This window comes from Stegostoma tigrinum, chromosome 24 (genome assembly GCF_030684315.1).
Source record: "Stegostoma tigrinum isolate sSteTig4 chromosome 24, sSteTig4.hap1, whole genome shotgun sequence".
NCBI lineage: Eukaryota > Metazoa > Chordata > Chondrichthyes > Orectolobiformes > Stegostomatidae > Stegostoma > Stegostoma tigrinum.
Genome location: NC_081377.1, coordinates 46,357,615 through 46,379,333, shown reverse-complemented (window position 1 = coordinate 46,379,333; position 21,719 = coordinate 46,357,615).

Below are 21,719 nucleotides of genomic sequence, written 5' to 3'. Positions count from 1 at the left end.
TGGATATACACAGCAGGCCAATGGCATCAAGGGTCTAGGCCTGAAACATCAGCTTTCCTGCTCCTGAGATGCTGCTTGGCCTGCTGTGTTCATCCAGCTCCACACTTTATTATCTCTGTTTTTTGTTCCTTTGACTCCACAATGTTTACTTGCAGTACCAGTCTGACCTATGGGTGGTGCCTTTGTAGGTTGCTGCAATGTTAGAAGATCTGAGGTGTAGTGTAACCGTAAAAGGTAACATCTGTGAGATGACTGTGACCCTCAGAGAGCATTGCCCCACGTTAGAAACACATACCACTACCTTATATTCTCCATTTCTTGGATTCAGGGCTGAAGCACATTTAACCTCTGACCAGATATCACTGTACCCCTGCATTGAGGGAGTTTACAGGGTGAGCTTCAGCCTGGCTCCATTAAACCCACTGAGCTCCTGACCTGTGATAATGGGAACTGCAGATGCTGGAGAATCCAAGATAACAAAGTGTGAAGTTGGATGAACACAGCAGGCCAAGCAGCATCTCAGGAGCACAAAAGCTGACGTTTCTGGCGTCTTGGCCCGAAACGTCAGCATTTGTGCTCCTGAGATGCTGCTTGGCCTGCTGTGTTCATCCAGCTTCACACTTTGTTATCTTGAGCTCCTGACCTGTGCTCCCTGCAATTCCCTGATTATCTGAGGCCAACTCTCTTCTGCCTCACTGCCCAATCAGTCCCCAGTTTCACAACATTACTACAATCCAACATGGCTGTCCCATGTAGCTTTATTGATCTCTGGCTTAGCAATAGACCAAACCCCATTCTGTGTCCTTCACCCCAGCTTTATCCCTCTGAGTGTTTTGCTGGTCTGGCCCCAGCACATTCTGTCTAAAATTATTTCCCAGATCCAACAGAAACTTCAACAAAACCTTTCCTATTTCCTCCTCCTCTCTACCCCATTCCCTCTCTCCCTCTGCCCTTCTCTCCTGTCTGCAGTCCTCCCTCCTTCCTCTCCACTACCCCACGTCCTTTTTTTAGCCTCTTCATCCTGCTCCAATTATCTACACCCATAAACACTGCTGAGAGCATTTTCCTTCCCTCTGCTTCCTGTATGCAACGTCACTGCAGGTTGAGATTTTAATAAACAACTAAAGCATTTGGGGGCACCTGGCTAACAGAAGAAAAGGCTGAGCTAAATTTCATTTAAAAAGGAACAAACTGCAGAATATCTGCTTTAGTTTGGACTCTTTGAACATTGTCAGAGACTGTTCTGTCTGGGCCAATAACAAAGGCAGCATTTGTAAGGTGAGATCCTTATCAGTTAACAGCTCTCTCACAGGTGTTTGCTCTGGTGTGGATGAATACACCTTTGTTTAAATATAATGAACACACCCCACGAGTCTGTTGTGAAACCCATGAAGTTATAAGAGTTTTTGCAATGTCCTTGATAACTAATTTCTGACAGGGAGTAAGATCCAAAGGGCATTTATAAGCAGTAGAAGACTGTAACGAATTCAACATTCAGTTCATAGCCGGCGCTTGCTTCTCTGCAGTTTATTATTAACTGTACTATTAACATTTAAAATCACCTTTTCTTCACCATCACTTGTCTTCCAGCAGTGAATCCCTAAAGCCTTATAAAGCTGGGAGTTCCTGTGGGCACTTCTGCAGCACTGTCGCTGAGTGTGTTGTTTCTCAGCCTATTTATTGTAACATGGTTTTCCTGAAGTTGCTGCTGTTCAGGACGGTGAGATTTATTTTTTGGTTCCCTGTCTTTGCTCTGCCTTTCAGATACGCATCCTCGGCCAATAATTGCCTTAGTCCCACAGCTATATCCTGAAATCAGGTATTTCTAGTCCATCACCCACTCACTGCTGGAAACCTTCCTTTCAAGGGCTTTAAAGTTTTAACCCTTTTCTGTCCATACAGCAGCCAAGAGTAACTAGATTCAATTATTGCGGAAAATCACTTGCTTCAATAACTCCAAACTGTTTTGAAGCAAAGCCAGGAGTCACACGACACCAGGTTACAGTCCAACAGGTTTCTATGAAAGCGTAACTTTCGGAGTGCTCTTCCTTTGTCACTTTACTTAACAAAGGAGCAGCACTCCACAAGCTTGTGATTTCAGATAAACCTGTTGGACTGTAGCCTGATATAGTGTGACTCCTGGCTTTGGCCACGCCACTCCAACACTGGCACCTCCACATTGAGTATTGCAAGGGGAATAAATTATGATTCTTTTATCTAAGAGTTTCTTACGAACACCAATGGTGAGAGGAATTATGTTAATGCAGAGCAGATGGTAACACATTTGGAGAACTAAATCTCATAGGCCAAAGCATCTGCTGCTAAATTCTGCTCTCAGATTAACACCTAGTGCCTCTAGCTGGGAATACCTGGGCAAGGAATATGTGAGTTTCATTATTTGCCCATGGGATGTGGGCTTTGATGGGTGGGCTAACCTTTACTGCCCAGCCCTTGTTGCCTTTGAAAAGGTGTTGATGAGCTGCCTTCTTAAACTGCGGCAGTCCACATGCTCTGGGTAGACTGACCCTGCTGTTAGGGAGGAAATTCCAGCATTTTGACCTAGTGACAATGAAAGAACAGTGATATATTTCTAAATCAGGAAGGTGAGTGACTTGGAGGCGAACTTCCAGAGGGTGGTGTTCCCATGTATCTGCTGCCCTTGTCCTTTTAGATGGAAGTGGTCATGTGTTTGGGTGTGATCATGTCAGCTTTGGCTCTGTATGGATAATCCATCCAAAACAGAACTCTCCAACCATGACAGAATAACCACCACAGGGGTTTTGGGGCAAGGGGGTAGCTGGTGGAATATCAGAAATTTGTCATTGTATGTGTGGCCATAACTTCACAAGGAATATCATCTTCAGGAACCAAACTTCCAAATGCAAGGTAAATCATTGAAGAGCTTTTGATACAAATGAGAAATACAAAACAAAGGCTTTATTAAAAAAATGCAACCAATCAGCAATGCTTTTGAAAGATCAACATTTGCATAATTTTATGATTCATTCAATTGAACCAGCTGCTTGGGAGCTGCTTCACCCAATAGTTGTCCTCCTCCTCCTCCAGAAGCCTTTGCCAGGATAGATTTCAGTTCCAGGCAGCGAGGCTAAGCAGACAACCTGTTTCTCTGCTTCTGGCAGCTCAGTTTGTGCTCGAAAGTGTGAAAGAACATTTTCCACCTCTCTGCTCCCTGCACCTGGCCTCTGTTTGACCCACTTTCTGCTGATACAGCAATGAATCTCAAATTCTGTGCTCTGTGGAATTACCTTACCTCACTCTGCAGTGTCAGTCTAATCATTTCTCATGTTTGTCTAGTCAACTGGACAACTAATGCATCATTGCCACAGCCCTGGGGCTTCACAGGTTAGACTGAGGGATTGTTTCTCCTGCTTGTAAAAGAGGCAGAGACTCACATTAAAGCTTCAAAGATCTGAGATAGTAGGAACTGCAGATGCTGGAGAATCTGTGAGAACAAGGTGTAGAGCTGGATGAACACAGCAACCAAGCAGCATCAGAGGAGCAGGAAGGCTGATGTTTTGGGCCTAGACCCTTCTTCTGAAAATCTTCATTTTCTGAAGAAGAGTATGGGCCTGGAATGTCAGCCTTGCTGTTCCTCTGATGCTGCTTGGCCTGATGCGTTCATCCAGCTCTACACCTTGTTATCAAAGATCTGAGGTTGTGGTTGAGTGAAAAGTTTCACCTAAGACGGTTGTGACTCATTGGAGATAATGGGAACTGCAGATGCTGGAGATTCCAAGATAATAAAATGTGAGGCTGGATGAACACAGCAGGCCAAGCAGCATCTCAGGAGCACAAAAGCTGACGTTTCGGGCCTGGACCCTTCATCAGTCTCTGATGAAGGGTCCAGGCCCGAAACGTCAGCTTTTGTGCTCCTGAGATGCTGCTTGGCCTGCTGTGTTCATCCAGCCTCACATTTTATTATCTGTGACTCATTGGAATTGTCTATCCAAGGATCATGAACATTTCATGACAAAGCATAATCAAAACCAGGAGATTGACATTTTTTTGGGAATTTCAGGAATTGGAATACAGGAAGCGATCGGGAAAATTGAGTTGAGGTATATGGTCTTATTGAATGACAAACTCACTCAGTGGCCTGAATGGCTTTCCACTGCTCAGCTCTTGTTGAATGATGGAGCAGGCTCAAGAGACCATGGGGGAGGGGTTGATGGAGGCATGGGGGTTGGGAAGAGAGGGTCTCCTCGTCACTGTTTGATGTGAGCCTCTCAGGGAAGCTACTCAGAAGTGTACTATGGGTAAATTTGGAGTGAACACTTTCTCCTGTCAATTTATCCCTCAATATTCACTCATGGGACATGAGCATCACATTTATTGACTATCCCTAATCGCCCTTGTGAAGAGCAAAGTTATGTGAGCTTTAGCATGCACGAACGGAGAGAAGACTCCAAGGCAGATAAATACCAAAGTGTGTCAGGAATTCCTGCTGAAGCTTAACCACCATATCCAGGGGTGTCCAGTCGCTGCCTTGTACATTGAGAGATACCAGCTCCAGGGATACATCTGCTCTTCCAGCTTCCATTACTCCCCAGGTTTTACTAGTTAATTATTAATAATATGTTTGGGTGCTGCAGATCCATCTTTTTGTGGTGACATATTCCCCACGGTATGGGCTACAGTGGTTTCTGGATGACCAAGAGGTGGATTCCAATCCCCACCGCAGTTGGGAGGTTTCAATCGAATAAAATAAAACGCGAAAAGAAAAGGTAATGTGCAGTTAAATAATGAAGATTTGAGTAAGAGTTTCAGTGAGACTATCTAACAGCCCTGGTTCAACAGTAACCTGCTCAGTGACACCCAGTTTGGGTTAAGACCATAAGACTATAAGACGTAGGAGTGGAAATAAGGCCATTCGGCCCATCGAGTCCACTCCGCCATTTAAATCATGGCTGATGGTCATTTCAACTCCACTTCCCTGCACTCTCCCTGTAGCCCTTGATTCCTTGTGAGATCAAGAATTTATCGATCTCTGCCTGGAAGGCATTTAACGTCCCAGCCTGCACTGCGCTCCGTGGCAATGAATTCCACTGACCCACCACTCTCTGGGTGAAGAAATGACTCCTCATTTCCATTTTAAATTTACCCCCCTAATTCTAAGGCTGTGCCCACGGGTCCTAGTCTCCGCGCCTAATGGAAACAACTTCCCAGCGTCCACCCTTTCTAAGCTATGCATTATCTTGTATGTTTCTATTAGATCTCCCCTCAATCTTCTAAACTCTAATGAATACAATCCCAGGATCCTCAGCCGTTCATCGTACGTTAGGCCGACCATTCCAGGGATCATCCGTGTGAATCTCTGCTGGACACCCTCCAGGGCTAGTATGTCCTTCCTGAGGTGTGGGGCCCAAAAAGGAGGATGGGACTCAGTATTCTAAATGGGGCCTAACTAGAGCTTTATAAAGTCTCCGAAGCACATCACTGCTTTTATATTCCAACCCACTTGAGATAAACGACAACATTACATTCGCTTTCTTAATCACAGACTCTACCTGCAAGTTAACTTTTAGGGAATCCTGGACCAACACTCCCAGATCCCTTTGTACTTCTGCTTTATAATTTTCTCACAGTTTAGAAAATAGACCATGCCTGTATTCTTTTTTCCAAAGTGCAAAACCTCGCATTTGCTCACGTTGAATTTCATCAGGCATTTTCTCAACCACTGTCCTAAACTGTCCAAATTTTTCTACAGCTTTCCCACCTCCTCAGTGCTACCTGCCTGTCCACCTATCGTTGTATCATTGGCAAACGTCACCAGAATGTTCCCAGTCCCTTCATCCAGATCATTAATATATAAAGTGAACAGCTGTGGCCCCAATACTGAATCCAGCGGGACACCACTTGTCACCGGTTACCATTCCGAAAAAGAGCCTTTTATCCCAACTCTCTGCCTTCTGTCAGACAGCAAATCCTCAATCCAAGCCAGTAGCTCACCTCAAACACCATGGGCCCTTACCTTGCTCAGTAGCCTCCCGTGAGGCACCTTATCAAAGGCCTTTTGGAAATCTAGATAGATAACATCCACTGGCTTTCCCTGGTCTAACCTGCTGTTACCTCTTCAAAGAATTCTAACAGCTTTGTCAGGCATGACCTCCCCTTACTAAATCCATGCTGACTTTTTCTAATCTGACCCTGCACTTCCAAGAATTTAGAAATCTCATCCTTAACAATGGATTCTAGAATTTTACCAACTACTGAGATTAGGCTAATCGGCCTATAATTTTCCATCTTTTGCCTTGATCCTTTCTTAAACAAGGGGGTAACAACAGCAATTTTCCAATCATCTGGGACTTCCCCAGGCTCCAGCGACTTTTGAAAGATCATGACCAAAGCCTCCACTATTTCCTCAGCCACCTCCCTTAGAACTCTAGGATGTAGCCCATCGGGGCCAGGAGATTTATCAATTTTTAAACCTTTTAGCTTTTCTAGCACTTCCTCTTTTGTAATGCGTCCCATACTCAACTCTGCCCCCTGGCTCTCCCTAATTGTTGGCATACTACTCATGTCTTCCACTGTGAAGACTGACGCAAAGTACTTGTTAAGTTCTTCAGCTGTTTCCTTATCTCCCATCACTAGCCTTCCAGCATCAATTTGGAGCAGCCCAATGTCTACTTTTGCCTCTCGTTTGTTTCTTATGTATTGAAAGAAGCTTTTACTATCATTTCTAATATTGCTAGCTAGCCTACCTTCATATTTGATCCTCTCCTTCCTTATTGCTCTCTTTGTTATCCTCTGTTTGTTTTTGTAGCCTTCCCAATCTTCTGCTTTCCCAGTGCTCCTGGCCACTTCATAGGCTGTCTCTTTTTCTTTGATACATTTCCTGGCTTCCTTTGTCAGCCATGGCTGTCTAATCCCACCCCGGATAATCTTTCTTTGGGATGAGCCTCTGCACTGTGTCCTCAATTACACCCAGAAACTCCTGCCATTGTTGCTCTACTGTCTTCCCCGCTAGGCTCTGCTTCCAGTCGATTTTCATCTGTTCCTCTCTCAGGCCCCTGTAATTAACTTTATTTACCTCACGTTCTGCTCCTGAGCTCATTACAGCTTTGGTTCAAACATGAACTAAAAATGTGAACAGCAATGGATGCCACATTGTAGAAAAAGATGTCTATTTATGTTAATTACACCTCAGTAAATGTGCAGAAGTTGCTTCTCCTTGTTGGGGAATCTAGGACCAGAAGACATAATCTCACAATACACCAATTTATGAGACTGATGAGGAGGAATTACTTCTCTCTGAAAGTAGTTAATCTGTGAAATGAAGTACTTTCAAGGCTGAGAGAGACAGAATTTTAATCAGTAAGGGAAGCAAGGATTACGGGGAGAAGGCAGAAAATGGAATTGAAGAATGCAGAGCAGCCTCAGTGGGCTGAATGACCTACTTCAGTTTTATGTCTTATGGTTTTACAGAAATGTAAGTTGTTGTTGTTCTTGCTGATTCTACAGATGAGCAGAGGAAAAACATCCAGGTAGAAAAATAAGTATCAAATAAAGAAATATTTCCTTCTTCTTTAGAAATAAACAGAAGCTTAAACTAAGGAGTCAGGAATGACGTACAGTTACACATACCCAAGACACAAGATTGTCCTGAACAACATCTGCCAAAGAGAACCAACAATGAAAGATTACTGGGTCAGTCCACGCAAACTGTATGCTGCAGACACAAGTGGTGGAACCTCCTCCAGCCATTACCTGAGATTACCGAGATACCGTGGTCATTTCGACTTTGAGTCAATCAGATACCCCAGCTACTTTGAATATAAACAGAGAATGCTGTGAGTATTATTTCCATTTGAAATAATTAAATTGAATTATTAGAAAACGACAGGCTTCTCTCTCTCTCTCTCTTTCTCACTCCAACCAATTGTCAGAATAAGGCCATGACAATTTGCTGCCTTTCTCTAATCTGCTATGGGTATTAACAATGTGTAGATGAAACTAAGGGTTCCATGACAGCAAATATGAGCTTCATCTCACTCATGACTGGTTGATTTTAACATACAGTGTCTAATACCAATCTGCTATGTGTGGTTCGAATTGGCATTATTAATCTGTGAGGGTTTACCATTTCCTTCTGTCAACTCTTTAATCGCAATATGAATTTCTCCAATTCACTATTTAGATAATAGCGTTCAATTTTATTCTTCCTTCCATGATGGGTAATTTCACATTTTCCCACATTATAAGCCATTTGCCAAATCTTTGAGCACTCAATCTATCTTCAGCCCTTTGCATCCCCCACATTTCCTCTTTCCAACTTACTTTTCTACTAACCTTTGTGTCATCAGCAAATATAGGAACCATGTCTCCTATTCTTTCATCCGAGTTCTTTAAATAAATTGTAGGAAGTTGCAGTCTCAGCACAGATCCCTGTGACACACTACTCATTACTTCTTACCAATACATTAAATACCCATTAGTGCCTGCTCTCTGTTTCCTGTTGGCCAGGCGATTTTCCATCCATACTAACATGCCACTCATATGAGCTCTGTCTCATGTTAGTCATTGTGCACGTTAATATGTCCAGACCATCTGATTGAGTTTGACTCAGATTTTGGCCTCTTCTTAGATATTATTATGCTGCAAATTGATGTACTTTACTCCTCTTGCTGATAATTACCTTCCCACCTCTCTTTGAATCTGGATGAATAGTCTTAATATTCCTGTGGACCTGTAAAGATGTCAAGTATCAAATTAACTCAGTGTGAGAGGTACCTGGTTTCAAGCTCAATATTAAATATCTTTTAAGTGATAAGATGGCAAACAAAATGATGAATGACTGGATAACAAAGTGTGGAGCTGGATGAACACAGCAGGCCAAGCAGCATCTCAGGAGCACAAGAGCTGATGTTTCGGGCCAAGACTCTTCATCAGAAAAGGGGGAGGGGGAGAGGGTTCTGGAATAAATAGGGAGAGAGGGGGAGGCGGACCGAAGATGGAGAGAAAAGAAGATAGGTGGAGAGGAGAGTATAGGTGGGGAGGTGGGGAGGAGATAGGTCAGTCCAGGGAAGATGGACAGGCCAAGGAGGTGGGATGAGGTTAGTAGGTAGGAAATGGAGGTGCGGCTTGAGGTGGGAGGAAGGGATGGGTGAGAGGAAGAACAGATTGGGGAGGCAGAGACAGGCTGGGCCGCCACACATCCCTCACACTCCACCCCTGCCACAACCGCCCTAAGAGGATACCCCTCGTTCTCACACACCACCCCACCAACCTCCGGATACAACGCATCATTCTCCGACACTTCCGCCATTTACAATCTGACCCCACCACCCAAGACATTTTTCCATCCCCACCCTTGTCTGCCTTCTGGAGAGAACAGTCTCTCCGCGACTCCCTTGTTCGCTCCACACTGCCCTCCAACTCCACCACACCCGGCACCTTCCCCTGCAACCGCAGGAAGTGCTACACTTGCCCCCACACCTCCTCCCTCACCCCCATCCCAGGCCCCATGATGACTTTCCACATTAAGCAGAGGTTCACCTGCACATCTGCCAATGTGGTATACTGCATCCACTGTACCCGGTGTGGCTTCCCCTACATTGGGGAAACCAAGTGGAGGCTTGGGGACCGCTTTGCAGAACACCTCTGCAGGGTTCGCAATAAACAACTGCACCCCCCAGTCGCGAATCATTTTAACTCCCCCTCCCATTCTTCAGACGACATGTCCATCATGGGCCTCCTGCAGTGCCACAAGGATGCCACCCGAAGGTTGCGGGAACAGCAACTCATATTCCGCTTGGGAACCCTGCAGCCCAATGGTATCAATGTGGACTTCACCAGCTTCAAACTCTCCCCTCCCCCCACCGCATCCCAAAACCAGCCCAGCTCATCCCCTCCCCCCACTGCATCCCAAAACCAGCCCAGCCTGTCTCTGCCTCCCTAACCTGTTCTTCCTCTCACCCATCCCTTCCTCCCACCTCAAGCCGCACCTCCATTTCCTACCCACTAACCTTATCCCACCTCCTTGACCTGTTGTCTTCCCTGGACTGACCTATCCCCTCCCTACCTCCCCACCTATACTCTCCCCTCCACCTATCTTCTTTTCTCTCCAACTTTGGTCCGCCTCACCCGCTCTCCCTATTTATTCCAGAACCCTCTCCCCATGCCCCTCTCTGATGAAGGGTCTAGGCTCAAAACGTCAGCTTTTGTGCTCCTGAGATGCTGCTTAGCCTGCTGTGTTCATCCAGTTCCACACTTTTTGTTATCATGGATTCTCCAGCATCTACAGTTCCCATTATCTCTGATGAATGACTGGAACTAGTTTTGCTCTTCCTGGGGTCACTGTGAAAATACTGGGGCTCAAAACATCTGCAAACCAGATGTTTCAAGATGTTTCTTTTCACAGTGCTTCACTTTAAAGACAACATTCGATTATATTGATCAGAGAGCCCCCCCAACTGTGCTCAACTTTTATTTGTGAGGGCAGCATTCTGTTTTTAATTAATACTCAGGCTTTGAAGTAAATGCAGTCTGTAAGTTCCATTTTCAGAGAGATACAGACTCATGGTCACTCTCATAGAAAACACTTCATGATTCGCTGTCGGGTAAATAAAAATCTTGTTATGTCAGGTTTGGAAATAGCACTCTCCCTCCAAATTTTGGATCTTTCTGTTCTCGCTGGCTCAGCTCTGGGGTCAGTGTTTCCCAATTGATTTTGAGGAATCAGCTCTTCAGAAGGAATTGTTGATATTACAGAAATGTGCAGGTCAGGCTGAGCATCTTAAAGCTGTGTCACAATTTTATCCCCAACAACTTTCTCACATTCACAGTTAGACCAGAGTTCCTATAAACAGAACGACTCCCTTGTGAACTGAAAACTATTTGAACCCACTCATTTGGATACGTTACTTGAGAAGAGTAGGAATGGAAGGGCCAAACTTGTGAACTGTGTTAGAAAATGTTTTGGTTCAATATGAGGAGTTATTTATTCACATGGAGACGCAGCAGTGTACATGATTAAAGGGCTGAAGCAAACGTGGCTTTGGATTTCCCGAAATAATTCAAATAGCAGCTGGATAAAGCCTGAGAGAGGAAGATATGGGCAAAAGAGACAAAGCAATAATAGGATTGAGACATGGACAAAAACTGAAGATCCTGAAAATCTTAGATAATAAAATGTGAGGCTGGATGAACACAGCAGGCCAAGCAGCATCTCAGGAGCACAAAAGCTGACGTTTCGGGCCTAGACCCTTCATCAGAGAGGGGGATGGGGGGAGGGAACTGGAATAAATAGGGAGAGAGGGGGAGGCGGACCGAAGATGGAGAGTAAAGAAGATAGGTGGAGAAGGTGTGGGTGGGGAGGTAGGGAGGGGATAGGTCAGTCCAGGGAAGACGGACAGGTCAAGGAGGTGGGATGAGGTTAGTAGGTAGCTGGGGGTGCGGCTTGGGGTGGGAGGAAGGGATGGGTGAGAGGAAGAACCGGTTAGGGAGGCAGAGACAGGTTGGACTGGTTTTGGGATGCAGTGGGTGGGGGGGAAAGAGCTGGGCTGGTTGTGTGGTGCAGTGGGGGGAGGGGATGAACTGGGCTGGTTTAGGGATGCAGTGGGGGAAGGGGAGATTTTGAAACTGGTGAAGTCCACATTGATACCATATGGCTGCAGGATTCCCAGGCGGAATATGAGTTGCTGTTCCTGCAACCTTCGGGTGGCATCATTGTGGCAGTGCAGGAGGCCCATGATGGACATGTCATCAAGAGAATGGGAGGGGGAGTGGAAATGGTTTGCGACTGGGAGGTGCAGTTGTTTGTTGCGAACTGAGCGGAGGTGTTCTGCAAAGCGGTCCCCAAGCCTCCACTTGGTTTCCCCAATGTAGAGAAAGCCGCACCGGGTACAGTGGATGCAGTATACCACATTGGCAGATGTGCAGGTGAACCTCTGCTTGATGTGGAATGTCATCTTGGGGCCTGGGATGGGGGTGAGGGAGGAGGTGTGGGGACAAGTGTAGCATTTCCTGCGGTTGCAGGGGAAGGTGCCGGGTGTGGTGGGGTTGGAGGGCAGTGTGGAGCGAACAAGGGAGTCACCTCCATCCTGAAAATCTTCCAGTCTTAGAAGATTATCTTTAATGATAAAAGTTCAGTTTCAGACCATGTGGGTAGCACTCTAAGATATTCAAAATATTAGCATTTTCCAGCTTAGCCAACCATGAATAAGTAGTGACAGTGACATTCCTTCACCTTCCTGAGTTTCACACTGGGCTGTAATCTAGTAGGATATATTTAACTGCCTCATTGCACCTAAAGGGCCAGGTACCAACAAAGAGACATCCCTACCTGTGAATCAGACAAAGGTGGCAATTTTACACCTACTCCATGAGCAGAAATTGGATGGCTAACTAATTAGAACCAATTGAAAATGTCCTGGCCTACATTGCGACCCTCATACTCAAGACAAAAAGCCTCAAACTGCCTTGGCAGGTTTTGGCCCAGTAAAAACCTACAGCCTTGGAGAAGCCCAAAGGAACTGTCAGGGTTGTTTTCAGGCTGTCACAGGATCACAGGTGTTCAGTCCCTGATCAAGCACTCTGGCATTGGGAATGGAGTGGTCACTGATGGACAGCCCCGTTCCCTAGCTGTTCACCCCCATCCTCCATCACCCTCACATTCACCTCTTCCTGGGCCAGTTCTGATCATCTGATTGACCATTCAGTTAGAGTTTTCGACCAGGGGTCTTTAATCCCCAAGCAGGCCCACTACTGGGTTAAATTTCCAAGTGGCGAATGATTCAGTGGGACTTCCCAAAAAGAGAGGCAACTGGAATCTCAGGGACTATCCATTGGCAGGTAAGACCCCCATAACCTCCATTTAAAAGCTATCCATTCTTCCTGCTTTGTAATACTTTACATCCTGATTATTAGCTAATTGTCCGGCTAAAAAGCCTCTGAGACCAAATCTATCCTCAATGCAGGGAACCATTACTTTTAGCTAATGATAAACTCCTAATTCTGCCCCGATATCTCCATTGGGTTTGAATTGCTAGCTCAGTAACATTAGCACCTCCACCTACCAGCTTCGTGAACTCTTGTACAATGTTTCCAACAAAAGAATGGTATTTTCCAGAAGTTGACAAGGATGATGTTTTTCAGGAAGGAAGAACCCAATCTTTGATCGTGATTAATGAATCTGTGCTCACCACTAACAATCCCACTGTTCTATTGCAGAACTCAATACCCGATGCTGAGAAAAACATGGCACATTAATCTGGGGGGGATTATTCTGGATACTTTCCGGCGAAGTCGCTTGGGGCTTCAGGATTACTGGTCCAATCCACAGCGAGCCTATCGGATCGGGGCTGTGTCACGGAACTCCAGGAGGCATCTGCTGGTTCTGCCAGGGAATACCGGTATTTCTGATGTGGACTCCACCATCAAACCAGGCTTCTGCCATTATAAACACAAACTGATGTAAGTACTGAAATAAAGCTACACAGAAACCTGAAGCAAACACTCAAAGGAAGGCCCTGCCTAAATAGTATGTACATTGGTTGAGTAATAAGGCACATATTTAAACTGAGAACATGTATTTTTTGTTTAATCAATTTTTCTTGATGTAAGTTTTATTTTTGTGTGTTCCATCCTATTTCTTATTCCAGAAGTGAGTAGGCTGTGAATATGCAATCCCCTGAGCTGAGTTAGCTTTGCAGCCTGTAAATTGATGCAGAAATCCATTCTAGGCAAGTTAGAAACATCAAAGTAAGAACTAACCATTCAATTTAATTTAGTTGTGTTTATTGTGGAGAGCCTAGGTGAAAACCCGATATCTCCATTGGGTTTGAATTGCTAGCTCAGTAACATTAGCACCTCCACCTACCAGCTTCGTGAACTCTTGTACAATGTTTCCAACAAAAGAATGGTATTTTCCAGAAGTTGACAAGGATGATGTTTTTCAGGAAGGAGTTTTCACCTAGTGACAAAAGTTTCAACATAAAAGCAGAAAGCTATCGGTAGATGGAAGACTGGCCTGGACTTAATGAATTGGGTGGCGTCCCTAGCAAATCCAGGACAGGGGCTCACTGATACATTTAAAAATTGTTGGAGAAATTCAGCTGGTTTGGCAGCATCTGCGGAGAAACAAACAAAGGGATGTTGTAAATCTAAAAAGACTCTTTTATAAAGGAGACCTCTGCTTCTCTCTCCCCAGACCTGCAGAATTTCTCCAACAGTTTTTTGCTTTTATTTCAGATCTCCAGCATCAGCAGCTCTTTCTTTTGACCTCATAGTAGCCTAATTGTGCAGCTGGGCGCAGGATAGACAGTGACATTGAAAAGTCAGGTCACTGAGAGATTTTCAGTCGCTGGTAAACCAGAATGGCACAGATCAGGAGGCAATTACTCTGAAGAAATGAAGAACCATCAGGAGTTGCGAGACAAAACTGGAAGGAGATCTGGCAGTAACTTTCCTTCACATCTGGGGGAAACTGAAGCCTTGAAATCTTCATTTAATTTAATCATTTTTTACTCATTACTAAAGTCTGCTACTTAAATTCCAGCTATTTTATGAAGATTGACACACACACTGCTGAACACAAACCCCTGACTTCTGATCCTGTCCCTGCATACATGACAAAGCCCCATCAGTCTATGGTTCAATAAGATCTCCAACCTCTGTTGAAGCAGCAGTCATGGTGAGACACGGTGTTGGTGAGAGGCGGTGTTTGCGAGAGGCGGTGTTGGCGAGAGGCGGTGTTGGCGAGGGACGGTGTTGGTGACATGCAGTGTTGGTGAGATGCGGTGTGGGTGAGAGGCAGTGTGGGGGAGAGGTGGTGTGGTTGAGAGGCGGTGTGGGTGAGAGGCAGTGTGGGTAGGAAGGCGGTGTTGATGAGAGGCGGTGTTGGCGAGAGGCGGTGTTGGTGACAGGCAGTGTTGGTGACATGCAGTGTTGGTGAGATGTGGTGTGGATGAGAGGCAGTGTGGGTGAGAGGCGGTGTGGTTGAGAGGCGGTGTGGGTGAGAGGCGGTGTGGGTAGGAAGGCGGTGTTGGTGAGAGGCGGTGTTTGCGAGAGGCGGTGTTGGCGAAGGACGGTGTTGGCGAGGGACGGTGTTGGTGACAGGCAGTGTTGGTGAGAGGCTGTGTTGGTGAGAGGCAGTGTGGGTGAGAGGCGGTGTGGGTAGGAAGGCGGTGTGGTTGAGAGGCAGTGTTGGTGAGGGACGGTGTTGGTGACAGGCAGTGTTGGTGAGATGCAGTGTTGGTGAGAGGCGGTGTGGGTGAGAGGCGGTGTGGGTAGGAAGGCGGTGTGACGAGAGGCGGTGTTGGCGAGAGGCGGTGTTGGCGAGAGGCGGTGTGGGTAGGAAGGCGGTGTTGACGAGAGGCGGTGTGGGTGAGAGGTGGTGTTGGCGAGAGGCAGTGTGGGTAGGAAGGCGGTGTTGGTGAGAGGCGGTGTGGGCGAGAGGCGGTGTGGGTAGGAAGGCAGTGTTGGTAGGTAGGCGGTGTTGGCGAGAGGCGGTGTTGACGAGAGGCGGTGTGGGTAGGAAGGCGGTGTTGGTAGGAAGGCGGTGTTGGTGAGGGACGGTGTGGGCGAGAGGCGGTGTTGGTAGGAAGGCGGTGTGGGTAGGAAGGCGGTGTTAGCAACTTGATGCAGGTCCAAAACCTGATGGGACCTTCCACTCGGCATCAGCGTGTGGGTACAGTGCTCACTGTACTCGCTGCTGCCCTGATTTAGTACAAAAATTAAAATGGTCCAAGAGTCTAAGAAATGAGAGCTTCTTCAGTGATAATGGGAACTGCAGATGCTGGAGAATTCCAAGATAATAAAATGTGAGGCTGGATGAACACAGCAGGCCAAGCAGCATCTCAGGAGCACAAAAGCTGACGTTTCGGGCCTAGACCCTTCATTAGGCCCGAAACGTCAGCTTTTGTGCTCCTGAGATGCTGCTTGGCCTGCTGTGTTCATCCAGCCTCACATTTTATTATCTCAGAGCTTCTTCAGTGACTGGAGTGACCAGATCACAACCCAATCAATGGACCATTTCTGTTTCATTGTTAATTCTCCAACCTCCCAATGTCACACTGTCTTTACTGTGAAGACATGCACTGCTTGCTGAAATATGGACCCCCAGGAATAAAGTCTCCCTCCCACTTCAGTGCTGTCTTCACCTGATGTGATAAATTCACTGTTTCAGACCTGGAGAACAGGAGAGAAACCATGAGCAGCTACTGGCTCAAATTGCCCCTCTGCCCACACCACAGGCCACATGCTGAGGTGGGGGGGGCAGTTCCACAACAGTGTCTCTTGTTCTGCCCTGGGAGAAAATTACATCAGGGGCTTTGAGGACACTTGAATTAACGAAAATAAGTGTATTCCTGGGTCATTGGACAAGCCAACAAAGGCCACTCAGAAAGTACGAAATGATTCAAATTGGATCCCAAAACTGCAACTCCTGGAAGTGCTGGCATTAGGGAAAATTCATAATAAAAGGAAATCATTCTAATCAAAACCAAATGAAGTGATAAAATAAGCCTGTTAATAAATTCCAACAAACTCACGACACATTGGCATCGTCCTCACCAGGCCCAGCAATACTGTGAGACACCCATGATTGTTACTTTTGTGAATTTGCTTTTCTCTGAGTTGTTACTCATCATGCCCTGGTCGCAGGTTTGACAGACTTCCCTCATCTCCACCTTGTCCACTTTCTGAAGCTGACTTTCAATTGTGCAGTTTAATTCAGAATCCCGGTTTCATTCTGACTCTGCATCCCTCCCAGTTTAGAATCCTGTACATTCCCTAAGTCCCAACATTGGCAACTATGCCTTTAGCTTTCCCAAAAGGGCGATGCAGAAAAAATATTTTCACTCAGCAAGTTAAGATCTGGCAATGCATTACCTGCAAAAGGGGTACAAGCCAATTTAATAATAATATTCAGAACAGGACTGAATCTCAATTTAAAGAAGAGATATTTAAAGGGGAGCTCCTTTGAGTGGGCCAATACTAGCAGAATGGGCTGAATGGCCACTTTCTGTGATGTATCAGGATCCTGTGATTTCAGGCCCTAAACTCTGAAATTCCTTCTTTAAACTCTCAATCTCCATCACTGTGAGAGTGTAAGTCTCTGACCAAAACAGAAGATGTGGGAAATACACAGCAGCTCAGGCAGCCTCTGGAGAGAGAAAGAGAAACACAATTAATATTTCAGGTTGTGAGCACCACTTTCTTTGACCAAACATATGATCAAGTCTTTTCATATCTCCTCCTTTTAGAACCATAGATTGTAAAATCATAGAATCGAATAGTACGCAAGAGGCCATTTGGCCCATTGAGTCTGTACTGTCAAAATACACAACTTACACTTCTTCCATCTTCCTACGCTAGGCCCTTGCTCTTGCATGTTATGACACTTCAAAAGTCCAAGAACCCACCTCAACAGCCCTCCCAGGTGATCTATTCCGGTCTCCCACCAATCTTCAATTTCTTTGATTCAGTGTGACTTCTTGTCTGCTGGATACTCCTGTAAAGTTTGGCATGCTTAACTGCATGGAAGGCGTTATACAAGTACAAGTAGTGAAGAGGGGGTAAGGTGCCTACATAGGAATACAGATAGGACAAGTTAACTGGGTGAAATTATTGCAGATGCAGAATAACTTAGGAAAATGTGAACTTGTCCACTTTGGCAGGTAGAACAGGAAAGTAGCATAGTACATTAATGGTGAGAGATTGCTGAATTCTGCGATACAGAGCAATCTGGGTGTCCTGGTATATGAATCAGAAAAACGATTTTCTATATATACAGCAAGAAGGTGAATGGAATGTTCAAAATAAAAAGTGTGGAGCTGGGTGAACACAGCAGGCCAAGCAGCATCTTAGAGGCACAAAAGTTGATATTTCGGTCCTCGACCCTTCATCAGAAAAAGGGGATGGGGAGAGGGCTCTCCCTATCCACCCTATCTAACCCTTTGATTACTTGCTGAGCTTTCCCAGCAAATTCTGTTTCCGTTCCTGATTCACAGCATCTGCAGTTCTTTCGGTTTTTGTATTAATGGTTAACTTTTGCAAGGAGCTGAAAAAGCCACCATTTCTTTAAAATTGAAGATAGATTGCTATCAGAAACCTAAGAGGAAGGAAATAAAGAACTGAGTTTCCAGCATGACTGTAGCATGCACCTTTAATATATCTGTAATATGTTATAAAGTTACTGAACTGTATTGTAAGGTTACAGAAATGATTTACCCACCCACTATTTTGCTGAAAAAAGACACATTTTGTTGCAATTTTAATCTTGCTCACATCAGGACCATTTTTAAGAATCCCAGTGAAAGTGGTTTTATGGATTGGCCTGATGAATGTAAGACAAATGGCTTCAAGAAACAGTGTTATTTTTTAGCAATGTGGTGCCCACAAACCATTGTCCTTATTTGGAGTAGACACCTTGTCTTAACCCAGCAGCTCGTGATGGGACAGTAATGGAGATCATCTCCCCATCTTGGTCTTTGGGATACTGTTTGATTGATATCCCTGTCTGAATTCAGGATCTGTGCATTAATACAGCAGTCCTCCACAGTCTAATGCTGCACTCACCATCAATATGCAGCCAGTGTGCTTCTAATAGGTCAATGTGACGGACATATTGTGGCCAACATAATCCCTCAAATAGATTTTGAACAGTGACACATCCCAAAAATGGATCAACAGGTAAATGGTGCATTTTGGCACAACTATTTCTTCATGAACAAATTCCCTTCCAGCATCAAATGCTATCCAATTTTACACAGACTCTCACTAGTGTCTTTAATACTTATTCCAACATTTTCAATGTTGAATCAAAATATTAATCAGTTGAAATTGGGCCAATATTTCACAGATGCTATGACAGTAAAACTCCCAAATGTAGTTTCTGTTCATTGAATTGTACCTCAAGAGATTAAATCTTGATGACTGTCAACCTTAGACTCATCTAGACCATCTCTAATACCTCTCTCTCCTTCCTGGACCACTCTGTTTCCATCTCTGGTAACCACCTGGAAACCAATATCCATTTCAAGCCCACCGACTCCCACAGTGGACCGAGAATGCACCTCCTCCCACCCACATTCCTGCTAAAATGCCATCCCCTATTCCCAATTCCTTCGCCTCCGCCACATCTGCTCCCAGGATGAAGCATTCCACTCCCGTACATCCCAGATGTCCTCGTTTTTCAAGGACCGCAACTTCCCCCCACTCAGTGGTCAAGAACGCCCTCGACCGTGTCTCCCTCATTTCCCGCAACTCATCCCTCTCATCCCGTCCCCACAATAACTACCAAAACAGAATCCCTCACATCCTCACGTACCACCCCATCAACCTTCAGATCCAACGCATCATCCTCCGATACTTCTGCCATCTGCAATCTGACGCCACCACCCAAGATATTTTTCCATCCCCACCCTTATCTGCTTTCCAGAGGGACCACTCTCTCCGGGACTCCCTTGTCTGCTTCACACTACCCTCCAACCCCACCACACCTGGCACTTTCCCCTGCCACTGCAGGAAATGCTACACTTGCCCCCACACCTCCTCCCTCACCCACATCCCAGGCCCCAAGAAGACCTTCCAGATCAAGCAGATGTTCACCTGCACATCTGCCAATGTGGTATATTGTATCCATTGTACCCGGTGTGGCTTCCTCTACATTGGGGAAACCAAACGGAGGCTTGGGGACCGCGTTGCAGAGCACCTACCCTCGGTTCACATTAAACAAATTTACCTGCCAGTCGCGAGTTATTTCAACACCCCCTCGCATTCCTCAGATGACAGGTCCATCCTGGGCCTCCTGCAGTGCCACAACGATGCTACCCGAAGGTTGCAGAAACAGCAATTGGTATTCTGCCTGGGAACCAAAAAGCCTAATGATATCAATGTGGATTTCACCAGCTTCAAAATCTCCCCTCCCCCGTCTGCATCACAAAACCAGCCCAGCTCGTCCCCGCGTCTTTAACCTGTCCTTCCTCCCACCTCAAGCCCCACCCCCATCTCCTTCCTACCAACCACATCACGTCTCTGACCTGTCTGTCTCCTCTCCACCTATCTTCTCCTCTACCCAACTTCTATCATCCTCCCCCTCTCTCCCTATTTATTTCAGAACCTCCTTCCCCTCTCCCATTTCTGGAGTAGGGTCTAGGCCCGAAATGTCAACTTTCCTGCTCCTCTGATGCTGCTTGGTCTGCTGTGTTCATCCAGCTTCACACCTTGTTATCTCGGATACAAGCCCTGCCTGTCTAAACTTTCCTCACAAGATGTCCTCCACATCTCAGCAATCAGCAAGTCAACCTTCACTGAATTACTTCTAGTTCAATCATGTCCTTTCTTATATCAAGCAAAACAATACAGTACACAGTGCTCTAGGTGTGGTCTTACCTTGTAAACCTGCAGCAGAACTTCATAATTTCATGTTCCATTCCTTTTGCAATAAATGACAACATCCCATTCACCCAGAGATAATGGGAAATGCAGATGATGGAGAATCCGAGATAACAAGGTGTGGAGCTGGATGAAGCTTTTCCTCAACTCTGTTCTAAATGGCCTCCCTCTTATTTTTAAACTGTGTCTTCTGGTTCTGGACTCACCTATCAGTGTAAACATGCTCCCTGCCTCCACCGCGTCCAATGGCTTAATAATCTTAGATGTCTCAATCAGATCCCCTCTCATCCTTCTAAACTCAAGTGTATACAAGCCCAGTCGCTCCAATCTTTCAACATATGATAGTCCCACCATTCCGGGAATTGACACTGTGAACCTACGCTGCACTCCCTCAATAGCGAGAATGTCCTTCCTCAAATTTGGAGACCAAAACTGCACACAATACTCCAGGTGCGGTCTCACCAGGGCCCTGTACAGCTACAGAAGGACTTCTTTGCTCCTATATTCAATTCCTCTTGTTATGAATGCCAGCATGCTATTAGCTTTCTTCACTACCTGCTGTACCTGCATGCTTGCTTTCATTGACTGATGTACAAGAACACCTAGACCTCATAGTACTTCCCCTTTACCTAACTTGACTCCATTTAGATAGTAATCTGCCTTCCTGTTCTTGCCACCAAAGTGGATAACCTCACATTTGTCCACATTAAACTGCATCTGCCATGCATCCATCCACTCACCTAGCCTGTTTCTTTATTCTAGGAATCCCCCAACCCAAGCTCTGTGTCCCCCAACCCTGCGGTGATATGCATTCTGGTCGCCACACTGCCAGAAGGATATGGAGGAGTAGGAGGGTGTACAGAAACAGATTACCAGGATGTTAGATAACAAGGTAGAGAGCTGGATGAACACAGCAGGCCAAGCAGCATCAGAGAAGCAGGAAAGCTGACGCTTCAGGCCTAAAGAAGGGTCTAGGCCCGAAAAGGCAGCTTTCCTGCTCCTCTGAAGCTACTTGGCCTGCTGTGTTCATCCAGCTCTACACCTTGTTATCTCAGATTCTCCAGCATCTGCAGTTCCCACTGTCTTACCTGGATGTTGCTTTCTTTGAAGGTATTTGCTATGAAGAGAGATGGGAAAGCTTGGTTTGTTTTTACTTGAATGTCAGAGGCTGGCGATGACCTGATCTGGTTACAAAATTATGAGACACGTTGATAGAATGGATAATTGGAGTATTTTTTCAGGGTGGAAATGTCAATTACTAAGGGACATAGGTTAAAAGTAAAAGGGGGTAAAGTTTAAAAAAGATGAGAGGCAGCTTTTCAACACAGGAGGGTGGTAAATGCCTGGAATGTGCTGTGAGA